General features: G+C 42.0%; 1 pseudogene; it reads right to left on the bottom strand.

Annotated features, from left to right (window-relative positions):
- Positions 1 to 2,482: 2,482 nt before the first annotated feature.
- LOC138078600 (thiol S-methyltransferase TMT1A pseudogene) lies at positions 2,483 to 3,010 on the bottom strand (annotated as a pseudogene).
- Between the last annotated feature and the right edge of the window lie 13,435 nt (positions 3,011 to 16,445).

Raw genomic sequence — 16,445 nt, forward strand, 5'->3', positions numbered from 1 at the left:
GTATGGGCCTAACAGAAGCAAAAGATATTAAGAAGAAGTGGTAAGAATACACAGAAGAACTATACAAAAAAGATCTTCATGACCCAGATAACCACAATGGTGTGATCACTCACCTAGAGCCAGACATCTTGGAGTGCAAAGTCAAGTGGGCCTTAGGAAGCTTCATGACAAAGCTAGTGGAGGTGATGGAATTCCAGTAGAGCTATTTCAAATCCTAAAAGATGATGCTGTGAAAGCGCTGCAGTCAATATGCCAGCAAATTTGGAAAACTCAGCAGTGGCCAGGACTGGAAAAGGTCAGTTTTCATTCCAGTCCCAAAGAAGGGCAAGGCCAAAGAGTATTCAAGCTACCAAACAATTGCACTTATTTCACATGCTAGCAAAGTAATGTTGAAAATTCTCCACAAGGCTTCAATAGTACATTAACCAAGAACTTCCAGATGTTCAAGCTGGATTTAGAAAAGGCAGAGGAACTAGAGATTAAATTGCCAACATCTATTGCACTGATGCTGGGAGGAATTGGGGGCAGGCGGAGAAGGGGACGACCCAGGATGAGATGGCTGGATGGCATCACGGACTCGGTGGACGTGAGTCTGAATGAACTCCGGGAGTTGGTGATGGACATGGAGGCCTGGCGTGCTGCGATTCATGGGGTCGCAAAGAGTTGGACACAACTGAGTGACTGAACTGAACTGAATTGAATTGCACTGTGGAAAAAGCAAGAGAATTCCAGAAAAACTTCTGCTTTATTGACTATGCTAAAGCCTTTTACTGTGTGGATCACAACAAACTGTGGAAAATTCTTAAAGAGATGGGAGTACCAGAACCACCTTACCTGCCTTGTGAGAAATCTGTATGCAGGTCAAGAAGCAACAGTTAGAACTGGACATGGAAAAATGGACTGGTTCGAAATTGGGAAAGGTGTACGTCAAGGCTGTATATTGTCACCCTGCTTATTTAACTTATATGCAGATTACATCATGAGAAATACCAAGTAGATAAAGCACAAGCTGGAATCAAGATTGCCAGGAGAAATACCAATAACCTCAGATATGCAGATAATACCACCCTTATGGCAGAAAGCAAAGAGGAACTAAAAAGCCTCTTGATGAAGTTGAAAAAGGAGAGTGAAACATCTGGCTTAAAACTCAACCTTCAGAAAACTAAGATCATGACATCTGGTCCCATCACTTCATGGCAAATAGATGGGGAAACAATGAAAAGAGTAACAGACTTTATTCTCTTGGACTCCAAAACCACTGCAGATGGTGACTGCAGTCACAAAATTAAAAGATGGTTGCTCCTTGGAAGAGAAGCTATGACCAACCTAGATCGCATATTAAAAAGCAGAGACATTACTTTGCCAACAAAGGTCTGTCTAGTTAAAGCTATGGTTTCTCCAGTAGTCATGTATGGATGGGAGAATTGGACCATAAAGAAGGCTGAACACCAAAGAAATGATGGTTTTGAAATGTGGTTGGAGAAGACTCTTGAGAGTCCCTTGGACTGCAAGGTGATCAAACCAGTCAATCCTAAAGGAAATCAACCATGAATATACATTGGAAGGATTGATGCTGAAGCTGAAACTCCAAAACTTTACCCAGCTGATGTGAATAGCTGACTTATTTGTAAAGACCCTGATGCTGGGAAAGATTGAAGGAGAAGGGGACGACAGAGGATGAGATGGTTGGATGGCATCACTGATTCAATGAACATGAGTTTGAGCAAGCTCCGGGAGATGGTAAAGGACAGAGAAGCCTGGCGTGTTGCAGCCCATGGGATTGCAAAGATTTGGGCCCTATTGAGCAACTTTAAACTCCATTTAAAGTTATTATAAAATAATGGCTATATTTACCTGTGCTGTAGGACCTATCCTTGTTGCTTATTTATTTTATACATAGTAGCTTGTATCTCTTCATCCCCTACCCTTGTCCTGCTCCTCCCCTCTCCCCTCTCCCAACTGGTAATCACTAGCTTGTTCTCTATATCTGTGAATTTGTTTCTATTTTGTTATATTCACTTGTTAGTTTTATTTTTAAGATTCCATTATAAAATATCTTGCTTTAATTTGTTCTTTAATTGAAAGACTAAGCATTTAAATCACATATTGGCTATCTTTATATTTCTGTTCCAGTAATTTGCTTCTTTTTCTCTTTTTAAAAACAACTGATTGAAGAATCCTGTTGTTGATTTGTAATGCCTTTTAATATGAAGGAAGTTAACCCATTGTCTATCATCCTTAGCAAATATTTTTATAATTTTTTTGTACTTTAAGTTTGTTTATAGTCTATTTCTTTTCCCTGAAGGAGTTCTAAAATTTTATTTATTTATGTATTATCAGTCTATTTCTTTAAAGCTTCTTCTGCACTCTAAGATTTTTTCTTAAAAAATTCAACAGTATTTTTTCTAGTAGCTTTACTTTTATGTTAGGGTGTTTGATCTACTGATATTGCGAGGACTGCCCTTGGTGATGGTGGTTGCTACTAAGCAGCCCTCCGCATGCCCGCACTCACCGGCCTCAGCACTCGGCACACTTCCTGGAGGATCTGCTCCTGGTTCTTCACCGAGCAGAGCACCAGGGTGCAGACCACCACATCTATGGAGCCTGTGGCCACCTGGTGCATGTTCTCCCCGGCAGCCACTATGAAGCACTCAAACTGCAGGTGTCGGTTCTGGGCAATGCTCTTGATCAAGAACTTCTCAAAGTTGGGGTTGGGATCAACACAGGTCACCTGGCATCCAGAGGGGTAGAACTTGAAGTTGGCCCCGGTGCCACAGCCCAGCTCCAACAGGGAGAGTTTCCCAGAGGGGCCCGTGAACTCCCGCAGGTTGCTGAAGAGCTCCTGCTTCTTGCTTGCCATCTGTTTGTTGTACATCACAGTGAACCTTGTCAGGAAGTAGGGGAACCACTGTTTGCCTATCCAGTTCCACAAGCCCAGAAAGTCCAGCAGGTACATGGGAAATGCCAGGATGCAGACGGCCAGCCGGAGGATAACAATGGTAAGTGCCATCACTCAGAAAACAGGTCAACAGTTAGAGATCTGACTCCTTTAATTGCAGAAAGTAGGTTTCTGGCCACACTCCAGAGTCAATCAGCTGCAGAGGAAAGAACTGGCTGTGCTGGAAATACACAGCTGAAGTCAGATCTTGGGCAAGAGACCTGTTTTATCCGATTAATAGATGTTTGGCAGAAGTTGCCTCATGGCTTATTTTTCATGAAGTGAAATGAGAAGGTTCCCAGCTTTTCCTTAGAAGGAAAGCTGATTACAACCCCCCTATTCCTGCTTGGGGAGAAGGCAATGGCACCCCACTCCAGTACTCTTGCCTGAAAAATCCCATGGGCGGAGGAGCCTGGTAGGTTGCAGTCCATGGGGTTGCTAAGAGTTGGACACGACTGAGCGACTTCACTTTGACTTTTCACTTTCATGCATTGGAGAAGGAAATGGCAACCCACTCCAGTGTTCTTGCCTGGAGAATCCCAGGGACAGAGGAGCCTAGTGGGCTGCCTTCTTCTATGGGGTCGCACAGAGTCGGACACGACTGAAGCGACTTAGCAGCAGCAGCAGCAGCATTCCTGCTTGGAGACAACTGCTGCAATTTTAAATGCAGAGTTGTACTCACAGCTTGCCTGTTTTCCAGTGACCTCTCCTAAGAAAACGATCTGTAGGTGAAGCCTGGCTAAAACCCACACCAGCAAGCCAATGCCAAAGCCTAGTTATTACTACATGCCCCCTCCTACTTCCGTTCCATCTTACCCCTCTATGTCTCGATTTTTTAAAAAAGAAATGAGAGCACGTGCCTGTCTGGTCACAGTTAGCAAGACTTTTCCCTTTTGTATTTTCGGCAGAGGCTGTCTGCTGAGATTATTATTATTATTATAATCCAAAAATGGGAGTATTTTTAAATCACTGTTTTGGGCCCCCCATCTTTTAAAGGGCAAATTTCACCTTCAAACTGTGCCAAACCACTTCATTACTGGGGCTTCCCAGGTTGCTAGGGGTAAAGAACCTGCCTGCCAGTGCAATAAGAGGTAAGAGATGCGGGTTCTTTCCCAGGGTCAGGAAGATCCCATTCCAGTATTCTTGCCTGGAGAATCACATGGGCAGAGAAGCCTGGCAGGCTATAGTCCATAGGGTCACAAACAGTAAGACACTATTGAAGCAACTTAGCACACATATACATGCATGTACTACATTACTGAGCTTATTTACATCAAAAAATGTTTCCAGACATACATATGTTTTAAATAAGAAAGCCTGGGTTTTAGGGTGGTTGGGGAACATAGAAATTTTCAAAAATGATATTTACTTTTTAAATCAGGTGATGGATACAAAGAATGTTCTGTTGTTTCATTATTTGCTACCATAGTTTAGTTGCTAATTTGTGTCTGTTTCTTGTGACCCCAAGGATTATAGTCCACCAGGCTCCTCTGTCTATGGGATTTAACAAGCAAGAATGCTGCAGTGGGTTGCCATTTCCTTCTCCAGAGGATCTTCCTTACCCTGGGATGGAACCAGGGTCTCCAGCTTTGCAGGCAGATTCTTCACAGACCGAGCTACCAGGTAAGCCATTTTTATTTGTTATACCCACACATATTTTATAAATATATATTCCATCTTAACAGCTTTCTTGAGGTAGACGTGACATACAATAAACTACACACATTTAAGCTGTCTAGTTTGGTTAAGTTTTCATGCATGTACACACCCATGAAATCATTGCTTCGGTCAAAGTAATGAATATACCTATCACCTCCCCCAAATACCTCTTGCCTCTTGGTGATCCCTCTTTCCTGTCCTCCCATCTCCTGGGCCACCACTGATCTGTTTTCTGTTGCTAGGGATTAGTTTGCATTTCCCATAATTTAATGTTAATGGAATCATACAATATCTACTTTTTTTGGTCTGGCTTCTTTCATTTAGCATAATTGAGAGTCATCCATATTGTTGCATTCATCCGTTGATTTTCCTGCTGAATAGTATTCCTTTGTATGGATCTATAACAATTGGTTTATCCACTCACCTGTTGATGGACATTTGGGTTGTTAACAGTTTTTGGCTGTTGCTACTATGGGGACTTTCCTGGTGGTCCAGTGGGTAAGAGTCCGCCTTGCAATGCAGTGGAATCAGGTTTGATCTTTGGTCAGGCAACTAAGTTTCTGGGGAGCAACTAAGTCCCCATGCCACAACTACTGAGCCTGAAACCCACTAGTCAAAACTAAAGAGTCCGTGAACCTCAAGGAAAGATCCATTGTGTTGCAACAAAAGATCCCGCATGACACAACAAAGATCCTGTGTGCCGCATTAAGACTCAATGCAGTCAAATAGATAAATATACTTAAAAAAAACTAAGCTACTGTGAACATTAGTGTACAAGTCTTATATATGTACATATGCTTTCTCCTGGATAAATTCCTATGAGTAGAATGTGTAAGTCACATGGTAGGTACATGTTTATCTGTTAAAGAAAATGCCAAACTGTTTTCCAAAGTGGTTGTACCAGCAGCAGTGTATGAGAGATTGAGTTGTTCCACATCCTCACCTACAGTTGGTGTGGTCATCCTTTTAATCTTAGCCATCCTAAAAAATGTCTTGTGGTCCCTCATTGTAGTTTTAATCTGCATCTCCCGGGTGATTAATGATATCAAGCATCTTTTAATGGGCTCATTTGCCATCTATGTATCTTATTTGCAGTATCTGTTCAAATCTTTTGAACATTTTATTTATTATTATTATTGTTTTTGGCTATGCTGCGTGGCACTTAGGATCTTAGTTCCCCAACCAAGGATTGAACCTGCGCCCCCTGGAGTGGAAGTGTGGCACCCTAACCACTGGACCATCCGAGCATTCCCTGAACATTTAAAAACAGGGTTATTTTCTTATTGAGTGTTGAGAATTCTTTGCAAGTCATTATCAAATATGTGATTTGCAAATATGTTTTCCTACTCCATGGCTTGTCTTTTTAATGGTATGCTAAGAAATGCAGAAATTCTTGTGGCGTCTTTGTCTGGTTTTGGTATCAGAATAATGCTGTCCTTGTAAAATGAATTTGGAAGTATTTCTTCCTCTTCTGTTCCTTGGAAGAGTATGAGAATGATTGGTACTAATACTTTATATATTTTATAGAATTCTCTAGTGAAATCCTCTAGTCCTAGACTTTTGTTTGTTGGAAGATTGTTCCTAACTGATTTAATCTCCTTACTAGTAATCTATGTCTTCAGATTTTCTATTCATGATTCAGTCTTGGTAGGTGGTATGTTTCTAGGAATTTATTCATTTCTTCTATGTTAACCAATTTGTTGGCTCATAGTAGTCACTTAACGATTCTGTGTATTTCTGTGGTATCAACTGTAAAGTCTCCTCTCTACATTTCTGATTTTATTCATTTGAGTCATCTCTTTTTTTCTTGATGAGCCTAGCTAAAGATTTGTCTATTAGATCTTTTTAAAAAGCCAATATTTAGTTTCATTGACCTTTTCTATGGTCTTTTTAGGCTCTGTTTTATTTATTGCCACTCTGATCTTTGTTATTTCCTTCATTCTACTAATCTTGTGCTTTATTTATTCTTTTTTTTTAGTTTCTTGAGGTATAAAATTAGGCTATTTGAAATTTTTCTTGTTCCTTGTGGCAGGCATCTATTGTTTTGAACTTGTCTCTTAGTATTGCTTTTGCTGCATCCCATAAGTTTTGGTATGTTCAGTTCAGTTCAGGTCAGGTCACTCAGTTGTTAACTCTTTGCGACCCCATGAACCGCAGCATGCCAGGCCTCCCTGTCCATCACCAACTCCCGGAGTTTACCCAAACTCATGTCCATTGAGTCGATGATGCCATCCAACAAACACATCCTCTGTCATCCCCTTCTCCTCCCGCCCTCAATCTTTCCCAGCATCGGGGTCTTTTCAAAAGAGTCAGCTCTTCATATCAGGTGGCCAAAGTATGGGAGTTTCAGCTTCAACATCAGTCCTTCCAATGAATACCCAGGACTGACTTCCTTTAGGATGGACTGGTTGGATCTCCTTGCAGTCCAAGGGATTCTCAAGAGTCTTCTCCAACACCACAGTTCAAAAGCATCAATTCTTTGGTGTTCAGCTTTCTTTATAGTCCAACTCTCACATCCATACATGACCACAGGAAAAACCATAGCCTTGACTAGACGGACCTTTGTTGGCAAAGTGATGTCTCTGCTTTTTAATATGCTATCTAGGTTGGTCATAACTTTTGCTCTAAGGAGTAAGCATCTTTTAATTTCATGGCTGCAATCACCATCTGCAGTTATTTTGGAGCCCCCGAAAATAAAGTCAGCCACTGTTTCCACTGTTTTCCCATCTATTTGCCATGAAGTGATGGGACCGGATGCCATGATCTTAGTTTTCTGAATATTGAGCTTTAAGTCAACTTTTTCACTCTCCTCTTTCACTTTCATCAAGAGGCTCTTTAGTTCCTCTTCATTTTCTGCCATAAGAGTGGTGTCATCTGCATATCTGAGGTTATTGATATTTCTCCCAGCAATCTTGATTCCAGCTTCTGCTTCATCCAGCCCAGCATTTCTCATGATGTATTCTGCATATAAGTTAAATAATCAAGGTGATAATATACAGCCTTGACGTACTCCTTTTCCTATTTGGAACCAGTCTGTTGTTCCATGTCCAGTTCCAACTGTTGCTTCCTGACCTGCATACAGGTTTCTCAAGAGTCAGGTCAGATGGTCTGGTAATCCCATCTCTTTCAGAATTTTTCACAGTTTTATTGTGATCCACACAGTCAAAGGCTTTGGCATAGTCAAAAAAGCGGAAATAGATGTTTTTCTGGAACTCTCTTGCTTTTTCTATGATCCAGCGGATGTTGGCAATTTGATCTCTGGTTCCTCTGCCTTTTCTAAAACCAGCTTGAAATCTGCAAGTTCACGGTTCATGTACTGCTGAAGCCTGGCTTGGAGAATTTTGAGCATTACTTTACTAGCGTGTGAGATGAGTGCAATTGTGCGGTAGTTTGAGCATTCTTTGGCATTGCCTTTCTTTGGGATTGGAATGTAAACTGACCTTTTCCAGTCCTGTGGCCACTGGTGAGTTTTCCAAATTTGCTGGCATATTGAGTGCAGCACTTTCACAGCATGATCTTTCAGGATTTGAAACAGCTCAACTGGAATTCCATCACCTCCACTAGCTTTGTTCGTATTTCTTTTTTAATTTTTCTCAAGGTATCTTTCAATTTCTCTTTTGATTTCTTAACTGACTCTTTGATTGTTCAACAGCATGTTTTTTTAAGCTCTCTATAGCTGTAAATTTTCCAATCTTCTTGAAATTAATATCTAGTTTCATACCACTGTGGTGAAGATATTTGATATGCTTTCAGTTTTCTCCTTTTGCTTCTGTTTTATGTTTTGGTTTTTGGCCATATGGCATGTGGGATCTTAGCTCCTCAACCAGGGATTGAACCCACACAGCCTACATTCGGAAGACAAAGTCTTAACCAAGACTTCCTTGTTATGCCAAGGAAGTCCCTGTATATCTTAACCACTGCTATTTTCCAGTGTCGAGAATAGTATCTGGCACAGAGTAGATCCTCAATACTGTATTACATGAATGAAATAAGTGAAACAAACATATGTGTTTGTGTGTCCTCATTCTAATGTTGTTTGGTGACATGAAATAGAAGAGACTGAGATGTCTTTCTCAACTAACCTATTCAGCTTTGGAAACTTGGTCATTCTGAATCTCTGACCCTACCTCTTGAGAAGACTCCTCCCAACCTCTTTTTACTCTGAGTGACTCACCCTCTAACTCCAATGGTCAGCTTGTGTCCTAGGCACCCTTGACCACTATTTTTGGTTTGATACTTGACTCATAACCCAAGCCAGGTGTCAGACAGAGCCCTCCTGAGATTTTTGCTGGAACAATAAGGGAAAAGATAATCTATTTGCTAGTGGTGAGGATTCCACCAGCCCGGAGCAGGTGGTGGCCACCGTCCCACCATGCAGGCAGAACCTGTCTGGGGATAAACCACACTGGGACTGAAGTAGAGCCTAGAGCAAGAGGGAGTTAGAAAGAAAGAGATAAGTGGACAGTGGCTTGGTTGATATTATCTGAGTTCCCAGATGAAGCCCTGTCCAAACTCATTATACCATTGTGTTATGTGTGATTTACTTCCCTTTGAGCATAGTCTGAATTGGGTTTCTATCACAGGTAATCTAAAACCAAAACAAGGGAATTTCCTGATGATCCAGTGGTTAGCACTCAGTGCTATCACTACTAGGGCCCTGTGGCTTGGATGGGGTCCTTGGTTAGGACATCTTTTTTTATGTTAGTTTTAGAAGGTCTTTATAGAATCTTTCACCTTCAGCCTCTTCAGCATTAGTGGTTGGAGCATAGACTTATACTATGATATTGAATGGTTTGCCTTGGAAGTGAACTGAGAGCATTCTGTCGTTTTTGAGATTGCACCCAAGTACTGCATTTCAGGCTCTTGTTGACTGTGAGGGTTACTCCATTTATTCTAAGGGATTCCTGTCCACGATAGTAGATATAATGGCCATCTGAATTAAGTTTGCCCATTCCTGTCCATTTTAGTTCACTGATTCCTAAAATGTTGATGTTCACTGTTGTCTTCTGCTTGCATGCCTGGTAAGTCGCGTTAGTCTTGTCTAACACTTTGGGACCCTATGGACTGCAGCCTGCCAGGCTCCTCTGTCCGTGGGATTTTCTATGCAAGAATACTGAATGGATCAAGAACACTTGCTTGGATATAGAGTGTGTGATCATTTCCTAGTTAGGGGATCTTTCCAACCCAGGCGACGAACCTGCATCTCTTATGTCTCCTGCATTGTCTGGCAGGTTTTTTACCATTAGTGCCTCCTGAGAAGCCTCTTAACATCTCTTGCTTGATCATGTCCAATTTACCTGGATTCATGGACCTAACATTCCAGGTTCCTATGCAATATTGTTTTTTTTTTTAGCATCAGACTTTACTTTCACTACCAGGGCCACTGTTGACTTAACTTTCACCACTGGACCACCGGGGATGTCCTCCCTAGAGGAAGGAACATCTGAAGTGAGACATCAGGGAGTTCCCTGCTGGTACAGGGGATAAGAATCCTCCTGCCAGTGCAGGGGACACAGGTTTGACCCCTGATCTGGATAGATCCCACATACCATGGAGTAACTAAGCCAATAAGCCACAACTGTTGAGCCTGTGCTCTAGATCTGGGGAGCTGCAACTACAGAGCCCACGTGCTCTGGAGCCCACACTCTGCAACAAGAGAAGCCGCCGCAATAAGAAGCCTCACTGCAACTGGAGAGAAGTCCCTGAGCTCTGCCACTAGAGAAAAGCCTGTGCAGCAAAGAAGACCCAGCACAGCCAAAAATAAAATAAATAAACACAATTATTTTTTATAAAAGCAAAGTGAGACCATCGGTGGTAAGTAGGAATCAGCTAGATGGAGGCTGGGCAGAGCCTGAACGCTGCAGCAGAGGCACAGCATGTGAACAGACAGGGAGGAGAAGGGAGCATCGGTGCATCGGGGGAGCGGAAATACAGGGAGCATCCTTGTGAGGCTAGTGTCAGACTCAGTTCAGGTAAAGAAACGACAAGATTTGATGATTTACCCACAGTTTCTCAGTTGGCTTGACCTGGAATCCAGGTCTGTTTTACCCTTAAGAGGCCGTTTTTACTCTCACTGCCCCACGAATGTCTCTAATGCTGATTGGGTCCTCAGTGTTATTACACTGAAACTGCAGACAGGTTGTTTAAAATTAGAAGAGGACGAAGGAGTGAACCTAAGCAATGCCTTCATGTGAGGAGTAGGAGGAAGAAAGTCCCAGTGAAGGTAGGAGAGAGAACAATTCAAACAGAATGACTCAAACAGCGCAGCGCAATGGAAGCCAAAGAAAGCGGTGTGAGAGGAATGGTATCACATTCCAAAGATGGAGAGAGTTGAAGAGCTAGGGGGTTTTCTGACTCTACTTGGCGATGATCTCATTTAGCTAATGAGAACGTAATTTCTAGGGGGAGGGGGAGTCACAAAAGGATGGAAAAAAGAGTGTTGGAGATGTAGAGGAGTGCAGATCATTTTTTCAGATACATTAATTTCTGGATGCAGTAAGTAGTGAAAAGGGAAACCAACTTCAAGATGGAGGCAGTCAGTTATTTGGAGGTAATCTTGAGATAAAGGAAGGGAAGGAAGCAGTCTGCACAGGAGTTGAACTGTGATGTAGGATACAGGTTGAGCCGACCATAAGAGCTGACCCTAGTTGGGGAAAGAGGGGCGAATCTTCATCTTCCCACCTAGATCAGTTATTTGATGTGGGCTGCCTAAGAGAGGCATAAGAGGTCATGCCTGAGGCCAACAGCATTCCCATTTGAAACAGGGGTAATAAGTCCTTCATTCTCACAGGGGATACTTCTAGTACATTCCAGCATAATCACAAGGAGGAATACTTAAGGATAGATAAAGATATCACAAGACTCAGTTTCAGTCCCTTGGTTGGGAAGATCCCCTGAAGGAAGAAATGGCAACCTATTCTAGTATTCTTTCCTGGGAAATTCATAGACAGAGGAGTCTGGTGGGCTACAGTCCATTGGGTTGCAAAGAATCTGATATGACTTAGCAACTGAACAAACATACAAAGACTCAATTTTGGAAATAGATACATAAATATAAACAGATATAACCTAGTTATTAGTCTTCACTGCTTGAGCAATAACATATTAAAACAATGGGATTATACATAGTTATGGAACACCTCTTATATATCTGGACTTTGTTAACACCAGGTGTACAAAGATAATTTCCTCTTTTGAGAAGCTCATATTTTTGTGGGAGAAGAAAGCATAAAACATTAACCCACTAAGGGGCTGTGTTTATATTATTTGTATTGTGTCTGTTCCACCCATCTTCTGCCTGGTAGGTAACTGATTTTCAATAAATGCATTCAGAATGAGTTGGTGTTAGAGTAGAGTAAGAAGTGTTTGCGTACCAGACAGGATATAGGGCTAATGCTGCCTGGAGGAGGGAGTCAGCAAATGCTCCAATAGAGGAGGGGTTTTAATGGAACTAATAATAATAACAATTTAAGAAAACAACAGTAATAATAAGGTTTTTTTCCAGGTCAGAAATGTGTATAACTATTAGCATAACTGACGCCATCACGCCCAAGTTCCTCTTGTCTTTACCCTGACCCAATCCAGGACTGTACTGTGCTCTTACTCACTTCTCTGTGGTCAAGTGCTTTGTAGTTAATAGGTGTAGTTTAAAAATCATTAGGATCAGGTAGCCCCTATGCTCTGTTGATCCTCAATGACAACCTTTGCTGATGTATTCCCATGAGACTAGTTACCCATTCATAATTCTTGACTTAGGAATACAGGTCCTGTTTTGAGCACCTACCCCCATACCTTAGTTTAACAATAAAATTGTCTCAATGGACAGTTGTGGAATGTAGTTTTGAAGTCTTCTGGATCATTGTTCACCCAATCCCACCCTGTGAGTAAGTTACCATATAATAGAAACATGATTCTATGGAACTGCCTGTCTTGCTTTCCTGTCTCAAGATGCCATCTCAGTTTGATGGGTATGTTTTGTTCCCTCTGTCCTCCAACAGAAAGGGAGGGGTGAGAGACTTAGGAGGGGGCTTCCTGGGTGGCTCAATGGTAAAGAACCTGCCTGTCAATGCAGGAGACACAGGAGATGTGGTTCTTGTTCGATCTTGGGGGTCTTGGGATCTTGAGTTTGATCCCTGGGTCTTGAAGATCCTCTGCAGGAGGAAATGGCAATCCAGTCCAATATTCTTGCCTGGAAAATCCCATGGACTGAGGAGTCTGGCCTGCTATAGTCCATGGGGTTGCAAAGAGTCAGACAGTACTGAACTTCTGAGTAGGCATGCATGGAGGAGTTAATTTCAAGGAGTTGTTCAGGGGGGAAGAAAAGCGTGAAAAAGAATACTGGGAGAGTGGATGGGAAGTGAGCATGGGAGAAAAAGTCTCCTATTTAAATAAAACCACACATGATACAGATACATATTAACATGTATTTAGAAATCAGTTGGCTATTATGATAATGTGAAATGTTCAGTGAACTTACACAAATAGGATTTTATAAGAGAAATTATTTCTGAGCTAGAGATTTGAATGGCAGGAAACTGTTTTAGGGGTGTAAGATGAGGCACTGTGATATGGTAGTTGGGTTGCTGGCTTTTGGATCTAACCAATTTTTATTCAAAGCCTGACTCTACCACTAACATGCTGTTAGATTAATTAACTTTAATTAATTATCCTCCTTAAGTAACTAATTACTTAACCTCCCTCAAACTCAGGTTCCTAATATACAAAATAAAGATTATAGTCCTTGCCTCACAAATTTATTGTGAAGAGCAATTCTTGTTTATAATGTCCTAAATATGGTACTTGACACATAATAAAAATTCCATTAATGTTACTGTAAGTGCATTGGGGACCTAGCAGGCAAGATTGGAGTGTGTATGTTGGGAGCAGTTCCTGAGTAAAGGCCACAGGAGTACTATGACAGAGTCTCCTTGTAAAGTGAATTCCTATTTTGGGAGTCCTAAACTACAACAGGGAGTTTTCCTGCAACGGGTTAGTTCTTAGGTGATTTCATATTTCTTCTTTTATTTTTCCATGAAGGGGGGCAAACTGAGCCCAACCCAATCTAAGGCAGTGCTGCCTTAGGGAACTTGTCTTCTGTAGAACAAGGACGAAGAGATAGGTCACTTGTAAGGAGATGGCTTCTGGTTCTGGAAGGAAGGGATCGTCTTCATCTTGTGGTGCTACGGCTGTTCTGGGCCTCTTGCACCTGCAAAATGAGACAGAGATGAAATTTTGTAATAAAAGTTTTTACATGTAATTAACTGTTTGCTAATATCCAGGAGTGGCAAATATACACGTGCATGCTCAGTTGCTCAGTCATGTCTAACTCTTTGCGACCATATGGACAGTGGCCCACCAGGATCCACTGTCTATGCAATTCTCCAGGCAAGAATACTGGAATGGTTTGCCATTTCCTCCTCCAGGGGATCTTCCCAACCCAGGGACTGAACCAAATCTCCTGTCTCCTGCATTGATCGGCAAATTCTTTACTATGAGCCTCCTTGGAAGCTCCCGAAGATATATGATGCTTTCCTTTTCACGATAGGTCAAATATGAAATTTGATTATGTTTTGAAAGGTGTGGTTTGCTTCTTGAAATTCCCTGTGGTGTCTTTAACAATGTGTTGCCCAGAGCAGGGTAAGTGGCCTTGTCTAACCAAGGGGAGGCGCACTTGTCTCCATATATAGAGGCAAGAGACAGGACCGGCACTGGGAAAAGTCAGACCGAGCCTGTACAATGAAGAAGCAGCTTAAGGAGGAGGTAGCCCCACACTGTGAACTAAGTAAGTAGCCAGCAAGTAAGTACATAACAGCCCAGGGAATCTGCCCACCTGAGAGCAGACCTGGAATGTGAAAAGGAGGCTCCAACCATTTTATTTTCTAGTTGCAGCAGAAGTTCCCAAAGGAAAGGTTCTGGTCTGGAGGGACTTCATCAAGCCTTTCTGAAACACCTCATATGCATTGCAGAGAGATTCTCAGAACTAATTTGTTGTAAAGAACCTACCTGCCAGTGTAGGAGACGCTGCAGACTCAGGTTCCATCTTTGGATTGGAAGATCCCCTGGAGGAGGAAAGGCAACCCACTCCAATATTCTTGCCTGAACAGAGGAGCCTGGTGGGCTATAGTCCATGGGGTTGCAAAGAGTCAGACACAACTGAGCGACTTCGAGTACACACACACACATGATAGAAGCTTAGTTATTTAGCTTTGGATAAAGACAGTTTAGGAGAAGGCAATGGCACCCCACTCCAGTACTCTTGCCTGGAAAATCCCATGGGTGGAGGAGCCTGGTGGGCTGCAGTCCATGGGGTTGCTAAGAGTTGGACACGACTGAGTGACTTCACTTTGACTTTTCACTTTCATGCATTGGAGAAGGAAATGGCAACCCACTCCAGTGTTCTTGCCTGGAGAATCCCAGGGACAGGGGAGCCTGGTGGGCTGCCGTCTATGGGGTCAAACAGAGTCGGACACGACTGAATCGACTTAGCAGCAGCAAAGACAGTTTAGGACTTGCATAGTGTTGAAAGTTGGATACTGGCTTGGTTTGAGTGGAGGACATTGTCTTTATGAATGCTGTTTATATAAGGAAGACAGGGAGTGACATCTTCAAAGAGTGGAGTGTTTAAAGCTGAAAGGGAAGCCTTTTGCCTTATTGTTGTTGTCGTCTTTATCATGGGAGTCTCTCTGGTTAGGGAGCATTTGAATGTGCAGAATATAAGGAGTCAGAAGAACTAGACCCATGCTGTCTCAGCCATCCAATGCCATTTAGTCTTTTGATAATTTAACAAGCATGTACTGAACAATTAACGTTTATTGGCCCCTGGAAACACAGGAAGAGCCCTACAGGTATCATTGGGAATATCGTGGACATAGTAAAACAATAAATATGAATTATAAACTGTAATACCATCAGAATGGAATATAAAAGAGTTGGCCAATGATAAAAATATATTTGTTGTCTAATTCCTCTTCCATTTTTAATTTAAGGACAGAGTAACTTACATTTTTTAGCATAAGGATCAGTTCCCAGTAAAGACTTACACTGGGAAATTAGGGTTCTCAGTCTTGTCTTTGTTCTTATTGCTAGCGGGTCATCTTGTGTGGGTTATTTTAGTTTTCTTTTGTTTCATCTGTCACTAATAATAGAGTATCTATAAAATTCCTGGGTAATAAAAGGAGGCTGAAAGTTAACTATTGAAATTTCAGCAGGTTCCAAATGGTAGAAGGAGGAATGTATGAGTCTTGATTCCCTGGTGGCTCAGGTGGTAAAGAATCCACCCGAAATGCAGGAGATGCAGATTTGATCCCTGGGTTAGGAGGGTCTCCTAGAGAAGGGGATGGCAATGCCCTCCGGTACTCTTGCCTGGAGAATTCCATGGACAGAGGAGCCTGGCAGGCTGCAGTCCACGGGGTGGCAAAGAGTTGGACACGACTGAAGTGACTTAGCATGCTTGCACGCACACTAGAGAATCTTATATATATGTATATATATTGTCTGCCATTACAGACAATTTTTCTTTGCTTTAAGCAAAGAAACTTTGAGGAACATATGTACTAAAAATTGTTAAGGTCAGTCTACATTGGGGGCAGCCAGTATCTGACACTGGAATAAAAAAGTTGAATGTAACCTAATGGTAATCATTCCTCACATTTGCAAGAGAAAAGCTACTTAAGTATAAGGGCAAAACATTTTTTTCTGAAGTAAGAAATGTGTATAGACTGGTTTAATAGAATTTCTTACTTCAGGGTAAAGGAGTCTTTGAAATTTTTACAGAGCTTGGAGTTGTGTTCAGAGATAGGTGTGTCAGGACAGGAAGCCAGGTTGGGCTGTCAAAGGGAAATACACTGCT

Source organism: Capricornis sumatraensis, chromosome 4 (genome assembly GCF_032405125.1).
Source record: "Capricornis sumatraensis isolate serow.1 chromosome 4, serow.2, whole genome shotgun sequence".
Classification (NCBI taxonomy): domain Eukaryota; kingdom Metazoa; phylum Chordata; class Mammalia; order Artiodactyla; family Bovidae; genus Capricornis; species Capricornis sumatraensis.